We start from the raw sequence: 23,085 nt of genomic DNA, 5'->3' as shown, positions 1-23,085 counted from the left end.
CAACAAGTGGAGGACTACGGGATCCCCAACTCTGCTACAGCGGGATGGTTGGGAGCACCGCCTCGCCAGAGGTTGGGGGCTATGCTGCAAACTTGTCAAGCAGCCAACGCATCCCCACAGAGGAGAATCATGCAAGGGGCCTGGACCCACCGCCAGCAGCTGCTTATGGGACAATTAAAAAGCAGCACCTGTTTACTACCCAGCAAACTGGCAACTTCTGTGCGCTTAACTTGTGCGTGTTCAGCTTTGGCATAAAAACAAACAAACAAACAAGGGGTCGGGCATCTGGGCAATCCCAGCATCCATTGCACCCAGTGTATTTTGACTACAGGCGACCTCGGCTTTGGACGCGGCCCCTGGCTTACTGTGTTTTACGTAAGAAGCGGAAGTGCCACGTAGATCGCCTGTCCTAAAACGTCCCAAGCTGCCCCAGCTGAGCCCTGACTAACCAGGATAACCCCTCATTCAAGCCCGTGGCCCTAACCAAGCCACGCGCGAAGCCGGCGCCGTCCACTCTGGGCTTCGCGCCCGAGACAATTGAGGCCTCCTCCTCCCCCCCCGCCTCTGTCAGCGAGCGAGCACCTCCCTTCCTTCCCTTCGGGCCTTTCTTTTGGGGTGGGGTCGCTGCTGCTGCTGCTTTTGGCCGCGGCAGGTTCGCTTGCAGGGAGGGCGGGCGCGCGCGCTAGGGCGCGTTGCGTGCGTTCCCTGCCGAGCCGGGTGCCAGAGGCGCACACGCCTCTTGGCCCCGGCGAGGGACGAGGAAGAGACGGGGAAGAAGGGAAGGGAGCGGGCGGGCGGGCGAAGCGCGCCGCAGCTGGAAGGGCGAGTTTGTCAGCGGGGCGGCTCCCGCTCTCTCTCTCTCGTCCTCGGAGGGAGGGAGGGGGGTAATTAGGGGCCAACTTGTGCGAGGCGCCGCCTTCTCGTATCTGCCTCCCGGGGGAAGGGAAGAGTCGGTGCGCGCCCGACTTGTTTGTGCGCCAGGGAGGGAGGCGGAGTGCAAGCGAGCGAGCGCCTCGCCTCGCCCCGACCCCTGACTCGGGTTGCGGTGCGCCGAGGCCTCCGCCCAAGCGCGGCAGAGAAGGGACACGCCCTGCCTGCCTCGCCCGCCTCGCCCGCCTGGCTGGCTGAGTGATTCGCGCGCCCTTCCCTGACCCTCCCTCCTTCCCGCCCTCTTAGCTACCCCGCCGGCCAAGGGAGCCTGGCAGAGCGAGCGGCGCCGGCGTCATGTGACAGCGCTGCCTAGTGCCAAGAGCCCGCCTTGGAGGTTGTTGGGGGGAGGAGGAAGAAGAAGAGAGAGAGAGAGAGAGAGAGCAGCAGGCGAGGGCAGAGGCGCGACGGGCTAACAGACGGACGCGCCGCCGACGAACTAAACGCCACTCGCGACGAGGCACCCAGCGGCTAAGCGGGAGAGAAAGAAACCCCCGGGTTTCCCCCGCGAGGGCGGAAAAAAAGAGGGAAGGAGGGTTTTTCCCGCTACCAGGACCCAACGAGAAAGACAACAGCACCACCGACTTAAGCAGCAAACTTCTCGCAGTGGCGTCGTCGCCTCCTCGGTTCGCTTTCTTGGACAAGTTAAGAGGGGGGAGAAAAGTAAGTCGCGCGAAGGGAAGGGGAGGAGGCAAAGGTGGCGGCGGCGGCGGCTCTGAGGAAAGCGACGTGTCTGGTGGCGGCGGCCGGGAGGTGTCTGGGAGAAGGGATGGGGAAGCGGGGAGGCCGGAGGGAAGGTGCTCCTCCCGCGAGGGGGGAAATGGAGAGGCTCCTGGATGCGCGCTCCTTGTTAGCGTGGAGGCGAAGCGGGCCAAGGGACTTCGGGGCGCTCTGGCGAGAGTGTTTGTGCAGCTGCAAAAGTTGTGGGCCGGGGGGGCGCTTGGGATCTGTCTCCATGACCCACCCCTCGGGGGTGGGGGGAGAGCGACGCCTTGCCATTTGGAGTCGCAGGTGCCCCGTAGCTGAAGGAACGCCGCAGCTTTGGCGTTCACGTGTGTTTTACCGATCTGCAGTGTGTGCGCGTGTTTGTGTGTGTGTTCCCTGTGTTCTGAAATACGGACCGTTCCTCCTGTCATTTGGAGCTGTGGGGATGAGAGCCGTCGAACAAAGATCCCATCTGCCGCAGCTTTCCTGAGGGGCTTTTTAAAAAGAAACACCTGGAGCTACTGGAGCTACTTTATTTTGACAAAAGAGTTTGCCGCTAACTAGACTCGGGATACTTTCCTTCTCCCTCCCAAGTGGGAAAGGACATTGCTGCATGTGTCTTTGCGTTCCTTAACGTTTTTTCGGTCTTCGCTGCCTAGGATGCTCAAAACAAAACGGCAGCCCTGCATCATAACATCCTTGGAGAACTGCCATTTAAATAATTAAGGTGTCAGTTGATCAAGGGGTTGCTCCTTTTGTAATCTCTTATAGGAGCAAGAAAGGAAAAATGAGAAGTATATATCAAGATGTGTGAATTATGTCCGTTTCTAGACACTACATTCCAAGCTACAGAAAGTATGGGTTTTTTGGTTATGTACTTAGTCAAGTAACATTGATATGCAATATAAAAAAATTCCTTCAGTAGCACCTTAAAGACCAACTAAGTTTTTATTTTGGTATGAGCTTTCGTGTGCATGCACACTTCATCAGATACACTGAAACAGAAGTAACCAGACCCTTATGTATATTCGGGGTGGGGGTGGGGGTGACTGGAATGGGTGATATGCATTGATATGCAATGTGAGAGGTTCTCTTAAGGTTCTACTGTTTAGAGTTCCCCTCCAAAAAAAGAAGGGGATAAATAATTCTATTTCAATCACCAGTTTAGTTGCTGTTTGGGAAAGAAAACCTAATGTGCACAACGTAAGTTTGAACATGAAGTCTGTTGCTTTTTTTCTATTACACGCTAGTCTTGACATGGAGATGTCATGTGTATTTTCAGTTGATTTACAATAAGAATAATTGCATTGTTGAATAACTGCATTGAGTAGCCTGTCCACGTTTTATCCTCAATGGCTCACAGAGAGCAGTGTATACCATTTTATTATTATTTTAAACACATTCGCACACTCTCCAAAGTCATCTAGGTTCTGGTGTTAAATTTTTAAAAAGAGTCTTGTGCATGACTTTAAGTGTGAATAATTGAAAGGGACACCAACACTTGGCTTCTTTCCTTCCTGAAAGTTATGCTTGAAACATTACTGCTTATCTTGGATGTTTGTATTAATTTCCATATGGAACCTAACTTTAGCAAGAATCCCCAGTTTTTATTTGGGAAATTGTGCTAAAATTCACCAGACAACACACTTCCATTTAGATTAACATTTAGCTTTCTTCTTACTGCAGCAACTCTCACTTTGTCCATTTTTATTCTTATGCCGAGTTATCTCTCAGCTGAAGTGTTTGTGCAGCCTCTCTTGCACAGTTGTGTGTGTGGCCTTTTGTGAAGGCAGGAAGTGCCCCAGTTCACAGGGCTCACCTTTGTCTGGTTGTTGGAGAAATCGGAACCTTGCATAGATGCAGAACTTTGAAACATTTTGAGTCCATAAAAGTGTTATTTTCTATAAAAGGCAAAAATTTGCAGTGTAACTTTCCCCCCACAGTTTTGAGAACTTTTCCCATAGCTTTCCTAATGAGTTGCTTGCATGATCCAGACTTGGATCTGGTTAAGATCAACATTTGACCTAGGAATAATGTACATCAACCTAACTTTGGCCTCTAGGCTTTAAAATGTGTTGGTCAGTTTTTTAATATGAATACTTTCCGATAAACTCTTTTCTCCGGTTCCCTTCCTCACCAAAGCAAAGGTATCTAAGCAGACTTTTTGCTTTGACTGAATTTTATACTGATAAACAAAAAAATATGAAAAGCAGGATAATATCTGAGAATAACAGTTGTGTAGGATGATGATGATGATGATGATGATATGATAACCTGGTTGTAAGTGTGCCCTACTGTTCTGCCTTCCTGTTTTTGCAAACACCAAAGTTATTATAAACTAGTAACATTCACAGAACGTTATTTTTTTGGCTGAGGGGGCAGACTTGTGCCAACCTAAGGCTGTAATTCTGTGTGTGCACTCACTTTGGAGAAAACCCCATTGATGTCAGTGGGGTTACTTCTGAGTAAATGTTATAGAATTGCACGGTAAATAGAGTTTGTGCCTATTCCTGAAGAAAATTTGAAAACTGATGTTCTGTTTAGAAAATGCATGTATGTTAGAAGCAACCATATCCAAACATTGGTCGAAACAGAGACTAGACTAGTATTAAGAGGAATCTGTAGCAGCAAGTTTAGTTATTGAGACACAAATCAAAGTTCAAATCTGCCCTTGGTTGTTATGATGCTTGTCAACAGAATATAGGACATCCTTATGCTGCCCTTGCATCAGGCATAGTTGACAGCTGCATGACCTGTTCTACTGATCTAGTTCATAATACGTGAAATATGAATGCCATATAAAGTAGTATAATATGTAGAAATCAACCAGATATAAAACGGGCAACAGGTATTTTTCTGGAGGTTTTTGTGGCCCATCTGTGGGTCCATAGCTATCATGATGGGAGCAAGCCTTGGACACTTATGGTTCCCCTCTCCCCTTTGCTCCCCCCAGCTCCAAGAGGAGTTGGAAGCTTTTGCTTTTGGTTAACTGCATTTTAGCATCACATCCAGATCTTATAATGTGATTAAACTTAACTTTATTTTCTTTCAAACAAAGACAGTTTCATAACCCATGGCTTGAAGTTGGTTGGTTTCAAACAAACCATGGTTAAATTTAAACCACAGTTTGTTCGATCGACCTTAGCTTATCATTTAATCGGAACCCAGCATCCAAGACTTTCTGACTCTCATTCTTGTCATGATTGAGCCATGGTTTATTGTGATATCCAAATAAGCTCACCGTATGTCCTGGTGTTTTCGCCTTTCAATGAACTGGCTCACGCACCATGCTAAACTTAGTGCAAATGTATGCCACTTAGTGCGACCACCACTTTGATCCTCTCTGGTTGTTTGCTGCTGTGCTGAGCTAAGCCATGGTTTGCCTTAGCGTCTCATGAAAACATGGGCTTGTGACTAAGCTCTCATAGGCAAACCATGAGCCGTAAACCATAGGACAAACCTTAATTATGGCTCATGGTTAGTTTGGAGAGAACTAAACTATGAGTCTGGCTTCAGCTGACACACTAAGCCAAGACATGGGTTAGCACAGCAGCAGAAACACCAGGATAGCAAAAGTGGCCTCACTCTACTTGCTTGCAGCCTGCAGAACCATGATAAGCTGTGACTTGAGATTGCATGTCATGCAAACCACGCTACTGTCTGGTGCGTCAACTTTTATTTTCAATCAATTTTAGGCACTATTATTGGAGCTCCAGATTGTAGTGACCTCACATATTAAGGAGATCTTGTACAAGTAGAGAAAGGAGGCTAGAAAGTGCAATAAAATAATGGCTGTTTGTTTCATTTGGGGTGTACTTTATTGGGAGCAAGAGTCCACCTCAACCCTTGATAACAAAGTTTGTGTTTGTATTTTAGAATTTTTTAAAAAGGAGAATGCTTGGGAAGCCCAGAGTTAATTATTCCGAGCTGTCTGGAATGGTGGGTGTGAAGGAAATTGCATGTTGTGGTCAGGGTTCAAAACTCCCATTTTTCTAGGTGCATTTTGCAACAGGGAATTTCATTAATGTGAGCAGTTTCTGAGCTCTGGGAACAGTACTGTGCCTAAGATTTCAGATTAAAACTGCCACTGCTGGAACGAAAGGAGGACCTTTTTCTGCCTCTTCCTGCCACTCTCTGAGGACTGGAGAAGGGACCTTCGTAAGAATATTAAGGGGTTGGACAGGGGAAGTATGGCCTTGTTGTTTGCAGCCTTCAGATGAGGACTAGATCATGTGAAAAAGGAATGAGATTTTAGCTGCAGTTCATTCATTTTCAACGTTGTATTCTTGTTATAAAAAAAGGTGCACCTAGACATTTCGTTGCGGCCCCCATAACCTAGGGTTTCAGGTGCCATTTACCTCCCAGTTTTCATATCTCAGTGGTTATATTGTCCCATATAGATATTAGTCTGGTGTTTGTCAAGGGCAGGTCTCCGATAGACAGGTTATTTTTTTCACACCCAGAGACAAGGGCGTACCCACCATGCGGCAAGTTAGGGCAGCTGCCCTACTCTAGAAGCAGAGCTGGTGGGCAGAGGCGGAGCACAGCCCGGCGGAGCGCGAGTTCGCCATTCCCGCCGCACCGCGCTGCGCCCTCCCTCCAGCTCCCCGTCGCGCCCTCTGGCAAGGCCAAGCGCGGCGGGGAACCAGAGAGCGCGGCGCGGCGGGCGGGAACGCTGAACTCGCGCTCCGCTGGGCTGGGCTCCGCCTCCGCCCACCAGCCCTGCTTCTAGGGAGGGGCACAGCCCGGCGGAGCGCGAGTTCGCTGTTCCCGCCCACTTTGTGGCCCCTCCCCTTCCGTGCCTTGGCCCCTCCCCTTGCCCCCCCCTAGTTTTGATCCTGGGTACGCCCATGCCCAGAGACCAAGCACTTTACACGTTGCACCCACTTTGCTTGCTTGCTTGCTTGCTTGCTTGCTTGTTTGTTTGTTTGTTTGTTTGTTAAATCCCAGCTGCACATGAATATAGGGGTCAGGGAAGGCCACCCAAATGTTTCTCTGTGCTTTCTTTCCAGCCCAGCCAGCAGAGCCGTTTCCTGTTCTTTGTTTCAAGGCTGGGGTTTGCGTCATACATTCCAAGTAGCATATGTGTGCTCTTTCCTGTTTCGGGCTGTTTTCTGGTAGATCAGTAGCCCAGCCACAGCCCCTTGTCACTGCCCTACAACTCCCAGTCTCCACCCAGCGAATTATCATGTCTCTACACACTCAACGATTGCCTAAGCAGCCTGTGTTATGTCACCACAAGGAGCCTGGGTTAGCATTTAAACTCCCACATTCTGTGCTACAGTGCGCAATTAAGGATACTTGCTGGGAGTGGGGAGGTACAGGTTTTTGAGACTTCAAAGGGGGAGGGAAGCAGTGGTGTGAATTGGAAGTAGTTTCACTGAAATCCATGAATGTTAAAAGTTTTTCTTTCTTTTTTTAAAGCAGACCACTCACTAATGCATGTAAATTCAACATCTGTTCTGAAAGGATTTTTTTCTAGGAAACATCATAGTTTTGGTTAAGCTTTACCTCTCTATGGTGGTGATAAAAATGGTACTTAAAATATATAAAATACATTCAAGTGATCAAAGCCTTTCATATTCATCATTTTAGGTATGATGGGGGAAGCCTAACCCCTACCCAAAGCAAAATGTTTCGTAGAATTGGGAAATTAATGAGTGTTTGGAGGCACTCCATATTTTAACTCCAGAATTTAACTTCTGCCATAAGGCAGTGTGTCATCTTCCCAAACCACTCATGGAAAATGACTGTCCAGCCTTTTCACTTACAACCCTAGCAAAACAGATCTCTGTGCACTTCATGGAAGTGTTCCTAATCTGCATGTGAAGCAGGGAATTAAACATTCTCTTTGCAGTGCGAAAAACTAAGCATTCTTCGTTTGAATGAAATAGTGTATCCGATTGGGAAGCAAGGACGCATTCACAAGGAAAAGAGGGAGAAAGAAAATGTTCCAAGAGGAAGTTCAGAAAGAGAACTTTGACCATCTGTATTATTATTACTGGGTTTTACTACTGATGGAGCATTTCACATCTACTAGTATTCTGTATTTACCCAGATGCATGGAAGCAGGCTTTTTGCATACCTAGCATTTGCTGGAAAGGGGGCCATTGATGTAAACTGGATATACATCTGGATGCAGATATTATCTACCTGCATGATATTACTTTCAGCAAGATGCTCATTTAGCTGCACATCTGCAACCACATTCTGGTGCAACTAGTCATGCAAAACTACATGTAATAAGATCTGGATTGGGGCTTATATGGCACAAGTTAAATATTCCCTCAGTTCCATTAATTTCAAGCAAGCCTTTCCCACTCTTTCCAACTGAGAACAATGTGGGAAATTTAGTAAATTTAGGTTGTTGTGCCCATTCTTCTTAGTGATACACTTGTGGTATTTTGCATCTTTTCTTCTCAGACGTATGGATCTCAAGAACATATTTGTGTATATAACAGAAGCTAATCTTTTGGTAAGTTTTTTATTTGCAAAAAGAAAAGAAACCTGCTTTCCTGCAAAGACGTTAGATTTCTGATTGGGTTAATATTAAAATTGTGCATCAGGTTAATAAAGACCAACAAAATTATCAGCTGAAATACTGTACCTTACAAGCTGTCAGAGCAGCTCCAAGTGTAAAAAAGGAATGCCTGCTTATTACTGTATAATGTATAATTCCTCTGTGTTAAGGATTGGAATACTAGACTATAAGACCTCTGCAAATTCAGTCTCCTAGGATCATACCAATTCATGCAGATGGAGGTTGCCTGTTATAATACACATTCCTGCCCTCTCCCCCTTTTTAAAAAGAACCTTCTGATCATTTTCTATAAGCATATTAAGGAGAAGGGTATGCTAAAATACTTTGTCCCCCCCCCCCCATGTGATAAGCTTCCTATAGGCAGATAAATTTGAGGCAGATAAGCAATGAAGCCTGTGACCCTCGCCTGAATTCCATGCAAGGGTAGCCAATCTGGTGCTTCCCAGATGTTTTGGATTACACCTTCAGCTAACATGGACATTGGTCAGGGATGATGGGAGTTGAGATACACAACATCTGGACAGCACTACGTTGGCTGTTGACTAGTGCCTTCCATAGTGTGGATACTGGTCAGTGAAGGAGTTTAGAGTTTAGAAATTTGAAGGCCATCACCTTGCTTCACTATTTTAATCCACTTAATCAACCATGATATTGGGAAGTAGCTAATTTTGTACCTGCTTTTGTCAGGCATAACATAGTTGATCATTTTAATGATCACATATCAACCTGGTCCATCCTTTAATATTACACTGCCATTGCCTTTTCTTTTTAAAAATAAAAATAACGACCTTTGTATATTTATTTATTAGGACCGTTCTAAGCAGTGAACTAAAATCAGGTATTTGAAGCTAATGTTTGTAAGTGTAGGTGATTTTCCTATTCATTATAAGTTAAAAGATACATAATTTCTGAGACATTATAATTAAATCATATATTTTGGAAAGACAGGTTATTGTAATAGCCAGTGCTTCTAACCAGCAGGAAGCTTTTCTGTGTAGCCGGCATTGAAGTTTTGTGTTTTCATTTCAAGGCTTACTGCTTCCAATTCATAATTTGACATTAAGGAACAAATTTAACTCTTGCCTGCATTGAGGCTCCATCTAGTGCCAAGTTTTCCTTATAGGGTTTTTAATAACAGTTGTTGATGTATTCCAAGGGTAGCTATCCTAACAGTTATGTAAGCCAAACAGAACGTTAGAAGTGCTGCATATTTTAAATACTAAGGTTAGCCATAATGGAAATTATGTGTGTGTGACTGTCTGGTACATGCGGTTGAGCATGTAGTTTAAAAACCTTGGCACATCAGAGAATGACCAAATTGCTTCTCTGAAGAGAGAGAGGGGAAAAAAGCTTATTTAATCATTTTTCCATAATCATCATCTTTCTTCTTCCTCTTCCCTGGTTTGATTTTTCGCAATTCACGTATATCTGTGTAATGTTCCCTTCTGGTTTTCACATCTTGCTCAGATCCAAAAGTCCAAACTCGCCCAAATGATTTCACATATTGTTGCGATAGACATACACTTAACCTCTGTTAAGATCATACGAGTGGTCGTGGGACTGTGTGCTCCCGATCTCCAGCCCTTCCCATCTACAGCAATTTTTCCTCCTCCTGCCCCACAATATAACCCCACAAGGGTTATATTGATATATTAGCAGTGGAGCTGGCAAGGCAAAGGACACGGTGTGCCAAGGGGGCAGCTAGCAGCAGGTGGAGCCAGAAGTCACCCTAGGCAGAGCATACTGGACACCAGAGGCACTCACAAATACACTTGGCACAGTGTTTAAGTGGTGGTGGAGGGGAAGAGAAAAACTAGGGACTAGATGATGAGAGAGATGGTGAGGCTAGATTAGCAGTGGAGGGGGGAAGAGCAGCACTAGATTTAGGACAGGCATAGGCAAACTTTGCCCTCCAGATGTTTTGGGACTACAACTCCCATCATCCCTGACCACTGGTCCTGTAAGCTAGGGATGATGGGAGTTGTAGTCCCAAAACATCTGGAAGGCCAAGTTTGCCTATGCCTGATTTAGGGGTTGTGCGGGTGGTTCCCTCGAACTGGGTCGAGACGAGGAGGTGCAAAATAATAATAATAAATAAATAAATAAATAATAATAATAATGCCTATATTAATACAGGTACCTACTGGGAAGAACCCTAAAAAAGCAACTGTACCCAAAGGAATTCTTGTGAAAATAAGAAATATTTATGAGGAGGGGGCACCAAATTTTGTCCTTGTTCAGGGTGCCATATTACCAAAGTCCGCCACTGGGGAGGGCAAGGTGTCAAGGAGGTGGTCAGGGGCAGAAATAGCAAGACTGGGCAGTGGGTTGAGCTTTTCTGAGCTACAAGAAAGGAAATCTGTGCCTTTTGGATCTTTTCAGTTCTCTCCCCTCCCTTTGACTTGCCTATTCCTCCCGCTGCTTTCGAGGCAGCCTTTTGGCTAAGCTCCTGCCTCTTTAACTGCAGCACCAGCAATGTGCTTGGTTGAAAGCACCTCGAATTAGTTCTGATTGGGTCAGGGACACCATTCTGAGTAAACATGGGGTGGGGCTGGGGTGTGTGAATATTTTGAATTGCTTGCAGTGGATTGGTTGTGAGTGTTGGGTGAAATGAACCAGTTTATGCAGATTGCAGCAAATACCTGTGCATAGAACTGTGTCGTGTTTGGCTAGGAAAGAAGGCTGTTTTGAGGGCTGGTGGGTCTTGTCACCCAACCTGAATGCTTTTTTTTCTCTCTAGGAATTTGCTTGCAGTGGGTGGGTGGGGAGCTGGTTTTTCCTCCTCCTGGAGAATTACGGGGTTGGGCCAGGCCACAAAAATGCAGAAAGCAGGAAGACAGGCAGGGGGAGAGGGAGCTCAAACTGTGCAGTGAAAGTGGAGGGCTGGGGGCTGTTGGTGATGATACCTTATTTTGCCCTTATATTGATAAAACACTATCTTAAACTAAACCAGGGTTACTGCTTAAACAGGGTTCAAAACCACCTTTAAGTCTGGTTTCAAATCATGGCTAATGTATAATTCAGTAAAGAGGGGAGGGGGAAATTTGCTTCCAAGAAGCGGGAAGGTGCATATGATGCCCAAGGGCCCAGGGCCTACAATGATTTATTAAGTATGGTTTAATACGTATGCCTTAGTGCCCAGAGTAAAAATGCTGATATTTCCCTTGTCTAGAAGAGCGACTGGTTGATTGTTGTTTTTAGGAGATAGAAATCCTCATTGGGACTCAAAGAGCTACCTATTAGGCCTGCCTAGCGGGCAGGCCCGGCTCTAGGTGTAGCCCTGGGGGCGCCAGACTGGCGGGGGGGCTGCGCGGCAGAGCCGCGCGGAAGCCATGATGCGCGCTGCGAGGGCGGGGGCGCCGGAGCAATCTCAGCGCCAGGGCACCCGACCTTCTTGAGACGATATGATATGATATATGGCTTGCTATCAAAAATCCCCAATTTGGAAGCCAAATAGGGCCATAAAAAATACCGCAGTGATTTCTGCGTGCTTGGGGGACTCTTCCCCCAAGTGTTTTGTAAATTAAAAGGAGGAGGACAGGAAAGGGAGGAAAGAAAGGGTCCCTGGATTGCAGGCAGTCCATTCCAGCTCTACGAATCTATGGTTCTTAAGTGACCTGCTTCGGCTCCTAACTTCTCCTAGTGAGTAGAGGTGTCAATGGGATGTATATATCACAGGGTTTAAAACCTCCCCCCCTCTTCTTTCTTATACTCCAGAAACTTCCACTCCACTCCACTGGGCTGGAAAGGTATTCTGAAGAATGTTGTGGGAAAGTGGTCTTTTTCTTCTCTTCCCCCTCACCTGCCTGTCCCAAGACCTGAATAGCATTCATTGCAAGGCTCCCTTTCCAGGTTGTCTGAATCCTTGAACAGAAGCACTCCTGTTATGGGCTGGGTGTTATTCCCTTCATGTCACTGCAGCTAGATTGTGTACATCTTCTATGTTTTTGTCCTTTTATTTTTTTTGGAAAAAGTTGAGTCTCTCAATATATATATATGACTCAAAAAGCTGCTCTTTCTCTTCTGCTTGGAAAGGAAAGACTGCCATGCCATTATATATACCTCACTTGTTTTCAGAAGCCTGCTCTTTCTTCTTGCTCAACTTTGTGTCTCTGTTTCTCTGAAAGAAGTCGCTGAGGCAGGAAGGCAGATAAGGGTCTGCTCTGATAAGGGAGCACATTGTCCCATGGAGGTGGCAGGAGTTTAGTAGCAGAGCCGTCTTTCCCATAGGGCTTAGTGGTGCGTTGATCCCAGGGCACCAGCCTCCCAGGGGCGCCCCAGTGAGTGGGGGAGCTGTGCAACTTTGCCGGCAGCCTCCCCTTTCCCTGCACGCCCACCAGCTGCGCCCCGTCAACCATATGGCTGGCGGGCGTGCAGCTTCCCTCCCAAGCCTCTGTAGGGATTGCTCTCCCGCAGCGGCATGGGGGAGAGTTCCCCCTCCCCATGGCTGGCAGTGTGCAGCTTTGCCCTCCCACCCATGGTAATTTGGGGGCGCTGGGCGGATATTGGCACCCCGGCGCCGCATCTGCTAAAGACGGCCCTGTTCAGTAGATGTAAAAATGGGGGTGACAGCAATTGCACACAGGGTTGTTTTAGTGGAAGCTGCTAAATCATAGTAAAATCAATGACTAGTATAGCTAGGCACACTGTAATACAGTGTGACTGTATTACAACTTTATTACATTTTTTTACCATACCATTCCTGTATATGGGTAGCAGATTTGTATTGTAAGGCTAAAAGTTGTTCCGCATTAAATAGAATACAGGCTTGTGGGGTCTTCGTGAAACGTTTTCCCAATTTCTCAGATTTTATTTTTTATTTTTTGTGCCTGCAATTTATACTGGGTATATTGATCAACTAAACCAGGGGTTCCCAGACTACGGCCCGGGGGCCACATACAGCCCCCGAGGCTCTTTTACGCGGCCCCTGGGGATCCCTGCCTCCCGCTCTTACCAGCGCAGTGCAGCGCGTCTGCAGACTTCCGACCCGGAAAAGTGACGGAAATAGCTTGTGCGCACGCACAAGCGTCATTTTCGGTGTACTTCTGGGTCGGAGGAGGCTTCTGCACATGCACACAAGCTATTTTCGGAGCTTTCCAGGTCGGGAGTGTGCCAGAAATAGCGTTTGCGCATGGGCGCGCACAGCCACACACTCCCGCGCCCACGTGTGCGCTCCCACGCCCTCCAGCCCAGCACGCAATCGGCACGGTGAGCATCCGGCCCAAAGCCGGGTAAGTTTGGGGACCCCTGAAGTAAAGCTTTAGCTGATTCATCAGTCAGAGCCAAACTTAATCAGTAGGGCCAATCCATTGAGGAACACAGTCATATTTTGTATTCTGTGGTTTTGGTAATACAGTATGAAGAGTTGTTTAAATTTCTTTCATCTATTAACCAGTTATTCGGTTGCAATCTTATTTTTGTTGTCGATTGACAACCCTATTTCCCTCATCATAGACCCTGTTATTTTCTCTCTTCATTTCCACCCTGTACTGATTCAATAACTATTTGATACAAATGTGGAGTTTAATATAGTTAACTGGTTAAGTTTTGGGTGAAAACAGTGGCATCCTAGCACTTGCTGAAGACCCAAGTTACAAAGAAAAGGCAAATGTTTTCTTTCACCTACTCTGTACCATATCCCAAGATACCCTGAAGAATTTTAACCCAAATCCTATATATGGTGAACTGGTGGGTTTAGGTCATAGAATGTTTTTTTCCCTTAAGAAAAATATTGAAATGGAATAGAATTGTCTGCTGCTAAAAGGACCTTAAAAACAACACATCTCTCATGGGAGTCCTGACTCTTTAAAGTTTATATATTAATCCCCCAGATACAGTAGTAGTTCCAGTTGTAAGGTTGTCCTTTCTCAACTAACTTGACACTAATATCCTTAGGTAGGATTAGTTGGAATCCTAACCTGTTTTTCCTCTTTGTCTGATTTCTGTGGGGCCATTCCTGGACACCAAATAGGCAGGGGGGAGTGTGCAGGCCCTGCCTTCTCTCAGCAGAGGAGGAAAAACGTAATTGTGGGCTAACCTCTGAAGATACAGCCCAGTTTTAAAAATATTTATTCATAAATACATCCTACTGATTTCACTGGGACTTAAGGTGCTTCTACACAAGGTGTTTATTTCGATTCTGTGTCCACTCATTTATAAAATTGCTGATCTCCTATGGTCTTCCATTTCTTTGCAATCCCTCCCCCCAAGTTTATTTTTTTTAAGGGGTGGAACGGAAGAAACACAATCTCTGCAAGTGTGGATCGTAACACCATTCTTAATTCTTTGCAACAAGTGCAGTGACCTAGTTGTCATTCTGGAAGCACTCTTACTTCCTGGAACACCTTCTTGGAATTGTAGCCTTAGAGATATAAGACCCCGGAGATAGTGGAAGCAGATGTTAGAAGTTTTAAAACTTCAAAAGAGTTTATGAAGCCCAAATTAAGTTCTTCCAACAGCACTTGGGGCATGAGTTTTTAAAACTCTAAGTGGAACCTCCCAGCACCATTGGAAGATATTTATCCCTGCTCACATGCGGAAATGCTGATTAAGGCGAGTTTTTCAGCATTCCTCTTCCACATAGTGTGCGGACCAAGCCATACATAGCCTTGAAATGTGTAGATGGTGGATCTCTGCACTCTATTCTGCTATGTCTAACTCCTTTCCACATTTTACCAACATTGTGTCTCCTTGTGGTTGTCCTGAATTTTCTTCCTGTGTGTAGCAGAACGTTTGTTGTTGTTTAGTCGTGTCCGACTCTTCGTGACCCCATGGACCATAGCATGCTAGGCACTCCTGTCTTCCACTGCCTCCCGCAGTTTGGTCAAACTCATGTACTGTTTGTAGCTTCAAGAACACTGTCCAGCCATCTCGTCCTCTGTCGTCCCCTTCTCCTTGTGCCCTCCATCTTTCCCAACATCAGGGTCTTTTCCAGGGAGTCTTCTCTTCTCATGAGGTGGCCAAAGTATTGGAGCCTCAGCTTCAGGATTTGTCCTTCCAGTGAGCACTCGGGGCTGATTTCCTTCAGAATGGATAGGTTTGATCTTCTTGCAGTCCATGGGACTCTCAAGAGTCTCCTCCAGCACCATATTTCAAAAGCATCAATTCTTCGGCGATCGGCCTTCTTTATGGTCCAGCTCTCACTTCCATACATCACTACTGGGAAAACCGTAGCTTTAACTATAGCAGAACATTTACAATGCTACTAAATAAGCATGATCAGAGCATTTAAAGGTTTGTACATTTAGAGTCCATCAGCATTTTTGATGTGTGTATATTTTCTAGAAGAAATTAAGAAGATAAAAGGGAAGAGCCTTCTGGCATCTTTAAAGGCTACCCACTATGCTATGGAATAAGTTTTCATGACTATTGCCCTCTTCATCAGATTTATGAAGTGTTACCCAGAGTTAAAGAGGGAGAGACTTGCAAGCAGACAGATCAGAAGGAAATGAAATGTAGACAAGTAGAGAAAAGGATAATTGTGTTATTAATGCTGGTCATTCATATTTGTTGATGAGTTGGACATGCTGGGTTGGGGGGTCTTGCTTCGAGGGTTTTGTTGGCAGGGGGTTGATGCTGTTGGTTGTTTTGTATCTTTATTTTAGATCTTGGGGTGATTTATGCGGAAATGGTTGAGTTGGGTTGTGTATTTTTTAATGTTTATTTCTTGCTAATGACTGCTTCTGTTACGTTGCAGTAATGTGTTTTTTTCTCTCCATGCTGTAAGCCGCCTTGAGCATGATTTGAACTGTGGAAAGACAGCATACAAATAGATTTATGCATGTGTGTTGGCATTGGTAGGCCACTTAATACTTGGGGGAGTGATTAAAAATATATATTGTGGCAGTTCAGTCCACATGTGATAGCACTGAACCTCTTGATGTATTGTAATCCAGCCATTTCATGATGCGTTTGAAGTTCCTTGGTTTCCGATGCGGTCACCTTAAGATCACAGTGTCCTGGGAGGCTGAAATAACCCCCCACTGGTTTCTCAATATTTCCATTTCTCACGCCGGATTTGTGTCCATCTATTCTTTTGCGTAGAGACTTCTCTGCTTGTCCAATGTGTAATGCAGAAGGGTGCTCTCGAGAGGTGATTGTATATTTCACACTGGAATATTCGCAGGCGAATGGACTCCTGATGATGTGGACGACATGATTAGGTCCTGGAAAATATTGCCTGAGTAGACTTGGTGTGGCGCTGGCATCTGTGTCCACCAAAATGTGTTGTAGTCAACTAAACTACAGCAAAATAACACAGCATTAGAACAGCATAAAACCTAAGGGTTTTTTTTTCCTGCAAAGAGACACATCCCATTCTAACAAGCAGTAAATCCAAAAGCTGTTGAAAAATGGTTCTTCACCATCTGCAAATATTGTATGGACAAGGAGAGAGAAAGCCTTCTAACATCTCAGGGCAGGGTGCTACCACGGAAAAAGCCCTGTTGTGTGCTGATAAACTGTGCTGCTAGAAAGCAGCAGCCCCCATAAAGTCCCTCGTCTACAGATCTTAAAGGATGGGTAGATGCATGTGGGAGGAAGCAAGCCCTTCAGGTAGCATGGAGCCAAGCTGATCCATGCAGGAAGAAACAAATACAGTCTTGATGAGGCAAAACAGGGGGGGGAGGGTTATTGAGTTGTCTTTGTCTCAATTGTGTATTTTGTGTTTTGTATATTGTCATTTTATGTTATGAGATCTTTGGGTATAGGATGGTATGCAAACAACAACAACAACATATGAAAATATGTCTGGAGCATTTTAACAGTGCAATCCTAAACAGGCCTCCTCAGGAGTAAATTCCATTTGAGAACTCTCCATTGAAATTAATGAGACATAATGCATCTTGTTGAAATCTCAGCTGTTGGAGGTCAATAGGATCTCCATGCTGAAAGAGTCAGAGCATGCTCCAAAGGACTTAACTTCGCCTGGGTCGTGTCCTGACTCCGTCGGAAGATTAATCTTTTTAAAATCCAGTGCATAAATTAAATTTCCTTTCTCCAGGTTCCTTGGCACACGCTTGCTCTCTTTTCTAGGAGATTACAGTTCCAGGAAGTGCCTTGGAAGTTTGCTTGGACTTTTAACTGTGCACCTGTCCTTATTTGCATGGAGAAATCAATTGCTTCACTAGCCTCACCTAAGGACAGGGTGTGGGCGAAATTTTTATCAAAGTGTGTCCTGTTTGGACAAGTCGAGTTGCCTTGGCAAAAGTCCAGAGGGTGGAGAAGCTGGGAGGAGGCTGGAAAATAAAACTGTGTGGCTTGTTAACACACACACACACACACACACACACACACACACACACACACGTTTGCTTACTGCAGCAGTGCTAGTTATTTAGTTTCATATTACATATAGCTTACATACTTCTACCTATATAAAATATTTAAAGCAAAATTAGCTTGTCTGATTTGTAGATATTAAGCGCCTCCTCTGAAGAGGTGGCCCAGATAGCTGAAAGTGTTTTTTGTGGCTGCTTTGTCTTCCAACAATTAAAAATATATATATAGTGGCTTACAAAATATGCAATATATGAATTCCCAGTGTACAGAGAAGCAAATTGACACATTACAACTGGACGCTATACTCTGAATATCCTTAATGTAGTTCCTTAATTTATCTTCTTTCCGACTTGTTCCTCCTCTTTGGTTCCTCTTCTTTGGTGGAACAGTGGTAAAACTGCACTGTTTTACAAGATAACTATCCCTAAAATATTCAACATTTTTGTCCCCCTTGGTACAATTCAGTTACAGTGGAACCTCGGTTTATGAACACCTCGGTTTATGAATTTTCGGTTTATGAACACCGCGGACCCATCTGGAACGGATTAATTCACTTTCCATTACTTTTAATGGGAAAGTTCGCTTCAGTTTATGAACGCTTCAGTTTATGAACAGACTTCCGGAACCAATTACACCCATGTTTCAGTTTATGAACGCTTCAGTTTAAGTACTTCACGGACCCGTCTGGAATGGATTAATCCACTTTCCATTACTTTCAATGGAAAAGTTCGCTTCAGTTTATGAACGGTTACTCCGCAGACCGTCTGGAACGGATTAATCCACGTTCCATTACTTTCAATGGGAAAGTTCGCTTCAGTTTATGAACGCTTCAGTTTATGAACAGACTTCCGGAACCAATTGTGTTCATAAACCGAGGTACCACTGTATTTATATAGTTACCCTTGTTCAGTTACTTAGATCTCATTTTTTTTAATACTTGTGAATTGGGGCATTTTATCAGTAATATTGTCAATAACAATACATCTCTCATTCTTCAGTCTCCCATGTTCCTAGAGTTTTTTGTCTCAATAGCTGTTGTATTTCAAACTTTCAAAGTTCATGAAAGGTTCCATCTAGTACCTCAATAGAAAGTAGATTCTGACCTCAGATGGTAGTTCGGGTAAATATGGTATTGGAAAGGGAAGAGCTGTAAGTTTTACTCTTTACCTCTCTCTTGGAAAGACAATTATGAGCACTGATAGCTGGCTTGAAACCACCAAATAAGCGTTTAGGAATGTTTTTCCACGTCAGCCATAATGAGTGTTAGCGCCCTTAATATTTCTGACGTATGCAAGGAATCTACTTGGCCTGGGCTGAACCAAACATTTTCAGCTTACCATTGGTGAAAAATGCAATCCATGTAAGAATCTCATGTTTTGCCAATGGCCTCCACATGATTCCTACCACACTTGGAGAAATGTGTGAATTGGCGTTCCCTGGGTATAAATAATCACTGCTAAGACCTTTTTGTTGTATCAACCAGCCCTAAGTCTGTAGAATGCACTGCATTACTAAAAGCAGAAACTGAAACTGAAGAAAAGTCACAGTCCTCCTCCTTGTATAGCTCAGGTGGTTAAACTTTTCGACAGAGGACGGAAGTGCAAAAGTTCAAGCCACTCTTAGGGGCTGAAACAATCTTCACAAGTCTGTTCATCAAAGAATTTCATCTACCTAGCAAAACCATAAGCTATTGGCAAGGGTTATATTTAAAGCACTATCATTGTGGGTGAGCGGATATGACTTGATGGAGCATGGTAGTTTTCTTACACGGAGAGGGGAGGATTAGTGACACAGCACATGCTTTGCATGTTTTAAGGTCCTAGCATCTGGTATCTTAAGGGGAAAGCATTTGGGCTTTGAGCACCGGGGGAAATCCTCTGCTTGAGATCTTGAGTCAGGATCTCAGTACTCTAAATAATTGTGTCTTGATTCTTAACAGGCTGAATTCATTGCTCTTAATGTCTGCGTATTGTCCAGGACAGGGTTGGCTCAGTAAGCTGGGGCTGCAGCAAAAAAAATATTGTGAATTACAATGCTGCATATGGCACTGCGTTTAATCAGTTTTGCCTGTCATATTTCATACGATTTCATGTGCTCCATAGTTGCAACCTTCAATTGCTTGATCAGGCAAAACTTAAAGGTGATAGTGAAACTTCTGCTTTCATGTCCGCCTAACCTGAAATTGGCCATGGATAGCACAATGCCTGTCCTAGGTGATTGCTCCCTCTCACTCCAAATAAACATGAAAGATAAAAGGTTTTCCTTTCAAGGCAATTGGCAAACCTGACCCAGTGTACACCAGAAAATTTTACTGCCTCCCTTTGTCTACCAGCTCCTGCCAGAGGGTCCTTTGAAGAGGAGTTTTGGAATAATCTGATGGAAATTAATTGGTTTTGTGTTGTCCTCTTTATTCTTGTTTTATTTTATTTATTACATTTGTTATGCCGCCCTATACCCACAGGTCTCAGGGCAGTTACAACATAAAATCACAATATAAGAACACAAAATATCTTGTGGCATTTTATGTTATAATTCTTCTCTCTTCCTTAGGTGGTGGTTTGGTTTTTTTAAAACAAACAAACAAAGCAGTTATGGGATTGACTCAGTGTTTTACCAGTGTTACACTATGTTCTGGTTTCCAGATGTGTTGTGTGATACACCATTCGTATCGTGAATAAAGTTTCCTTTGCAACCCCTCTGTCTACCTCTGAAAATGCTCCCTTTGATTCATTGGGCAAAATACAGAGAGAGTTTCAACAAAAGACTTGTTGAATTCTATGCTTGCAGTGAAATCTACCTAAATGCAATACACAATGGATTGTTCTTTGTTGCATATTTTTAGCGCCACCTATGGATACAAACAAACAGTGTCGCGCTTAAGAACTTGCATGTTATTTAGGACAGGATTAAGTAAGGTATTGAGTGTATTGTTCAGCACTTGAGGCCTAAGTAAAAAATATGAACCACCTGCAACATTATGCAGATGGGGGGTTATATGTAATGTTCATATGAGTTTAAAGATAACCTTTTGACATTTCAAAAAATTGTTTCCTTAGTGCTTATTCACACAATTCTGCAAGACTGAAGTCTGGCAATGTACTTTTTCTAAAAAATAAAAATTGGCATACTTTATTTAGATGCTAACAAAAGCTTATGGGCCACAAAAAATATCTTGAATGGGGTGGTTATAGAGCCCATGCAGGGCTGACATAACTCAATCTCCGCCACTGCAATTTGGGAATAATTATGATATATCTTATTTGCACTGGTAGGGTAATTTTAAAAATGTTTACAAACCAAAGAAAGTGAATTACCTTTGTTTGTATGAAATAGGAGTTTGTGATCTAAACTCAGGCCCTATCTTTGGTGCTGGATTTTATTTTTTGTGGATGTACTGCTCTCCAATTGCAGCTGCACTAAAATCCTGGCTATCTGACTCTTTTTTTCTATGGGGCAGCAATCACCATTTTCCACCAAGGAAGACTAAAAGAAAAGGCCTAAAAGATGAACCAAGAAGTTCCTTCTCTAGGCAGCAGTTGTGTCACTTTTAAGCTGCCACTTCTCGCGCTTTACTGAACTATCTTAATGCCTCTTATCTATTTAACACAGAGGCAGATTTTGGCCAATTTGCACTGGGCGCCAACACTAGAGGGCATTGCAGGACTTTTATAACTGAAAGGCGAGAGGTGTGGAGGCATCCAATTTTGGCCTCGCACAGGGCACCACTGAAATTTTAAAGACCAAAGTTCGCCACTGATTTAACAAGTCACATGTGGAGTATAAAAATGCATAGCAAGTCTGCTACTTCTCATGTCTTTGAAATAAGTGGCCATACTGTCTGCCCTCTTTAAATACTTCATTGGTCCAATACATAAAAATTTCTGCCCCTTCCATAACATTAGTTCTTTAACTCCTGTTGTTTTAATGCTTTTCCTATCGGCATCTATTGATTTAATACAAGCAATTTTATTTTTATAATTAGCTTGAGATGCACGACGTATAATATTAAGAGCAGATTTTCCCCCTTTGAACTGAATTGGACTGTTGAGGGCAATGTTAGGCTCTTTGCAGTTGCTACGAGCACAGTTACTGAGTTCTACTTAATAAAAGCTTTCCTCATGAGAAATAATTGTGCCATCAATTCTGAAGCTTGATTTAGCTCTCATTTTGCTGATCCTTTCCTAATTATTTCCCGCTATTGTAACATGAGAGGGAATTTCTTCCCTTCCAGAAATAACGGTCGCTGTATTCTATCCGAATACAACTGTTTTGCGTGCTCGGAGCTAAAGGGATGTGAACTGGAAATGATACAGAATTCGTAAGATTTGTTACCCAGAGCTTAGGCAATGCCAACTGGGACTTGTTATTTGAGGAACCATCCTAACAATTAAAGGAGAATTAACATTGGTTTGGGGGAGCAGGGCGGATTACTCGTACAGTAATTTGGTGTGTATTCCTCAGTCCTATTCTGGAGTATTGAGATTGTCCCACAGGAAGTGAAACTCTTGTTTACATCTTACAGCCTGTCTCTCGTGCCAAACAGTTAAATGATTTCGTCTTTGACTCCTTCGAGCTATGTCAGTTATTGCTTCAGTGGTGCATTTCAGTCATCCTCACAAAGCACTGTTCATGCCCACTTTACCTTTGGAGATTGAGGCCCAGAGCTCTCCCGGTGAGGCCACAGCTCATGCAGAGCCTAAAATCGGGAAGTTCCAACAGGAGGTCTATCATCTAATCCCTGGTTTAAACTGCCTCTCAGATGGTATTAGAAATCAGTTCCAGACTTTATCGACAGATGCAAAGCCTTTCCAGCTGACAAAATAGCATGTGAAGCAACTATACAGGATTTCCCCCCCCCCAAACAAGGTGTGTTTCTTTAAGACCTCATTGCAGACACCGAACGTGTGAGCAGGACATCTGTTTGATGAATGCATTCCCTTATGTGAAGGAAAGAGAAGCAAGAGTGTTTGGTTATTTGTAGCTGCTAGTTGTGCTAATTATTCTGAATTAAATCTGGATAAAAACATCGAAGTAGTTCAGCATCTGGGAGTGGGGTTCATATAAGCCATGGGTAGGCAAACTAAGGCCTGGGGGCCAGATCCGGCCCAATCACCTTCTAAATCTGGCCCGTGGACGGTCTGGGAATCAGCGTGTTTTTACATGAGTAGAATGTGTCCTTTTATTTAAAATGCATCTCTGAGTTATTTGTGGGGCATAGGAATTCGTTCATTTCCCAAAAAAAATATAGTCTGCCCCCCCCATAAGGTCTGAGGGACAGTGGACCAGCCCCTTGCTGAAAATGTTTGCTGACCCCTGATAATAGGACTCATCTTTTTTTTCTAGCAGCTTTTTAAAAATAAAACAAGTTTCTGTACTTGTGTAAGGCTTGATAACATATATGCTATTGTTACATAGACGTGTGTTTTTTAAAAAGGTAGATATTTGTTTTGAAGCGAAAAAGTCGTACTCGTGATAGCATAAATGCAAAGGGATTTCCTGAAGTTATGAGACAGTATCACACAACTTCATATTACCCTAAAGGGTTTCTGAGGATAAGATGTGAAGTTCCTCTGACAAATTTACTAGGTGGTCTTAGGCATGCCATTATTAGCTTCTTGCAGGCACCCGCAGTG

The 23,085-nt window shown here is 44.2% G+C and overlaps 1 protein-coding gene across 1 annotated transcript in view; it reads left to right on the top strand.

The window, feature by feature from the left end:
- The first annotated feature begins 1,114 nt into the window (after nucleotides 1-1,114).
- KLF3 (KLF transcription factor 3) overlaps nucleotides 1,115-23,085 on the top strand; it is a 43,168-nt gene continuing 21,197 nt past the window's right edge. Inside the window, exon 1 of the mRNA XM_035111894.2 lies at nucleotides 1,115-1,590. The gene's annotated coding sequence lies outside the window, so the exon portion shown is untranslated. The remainder of the gene's footprint in view (nucleotides 1,591-23,085) is intronic.

Source organism: Zootoca vivipara, chromosome 9, assembly GCF_963506605.1.
Source record: "Zootoca vivipara chromosome 9, rZooViv1.1, whole genome shotgun sequence".
Taxonomy (NCBI): Eukaryota; Metazoa; Chordata; class Lepidosauria; order Squamata; family Lacertidae; genus Zootoca; species Zootoca vivipara.
This window is presented reverse-complemented; position numbering and strand designations above follow the sequence as displayed.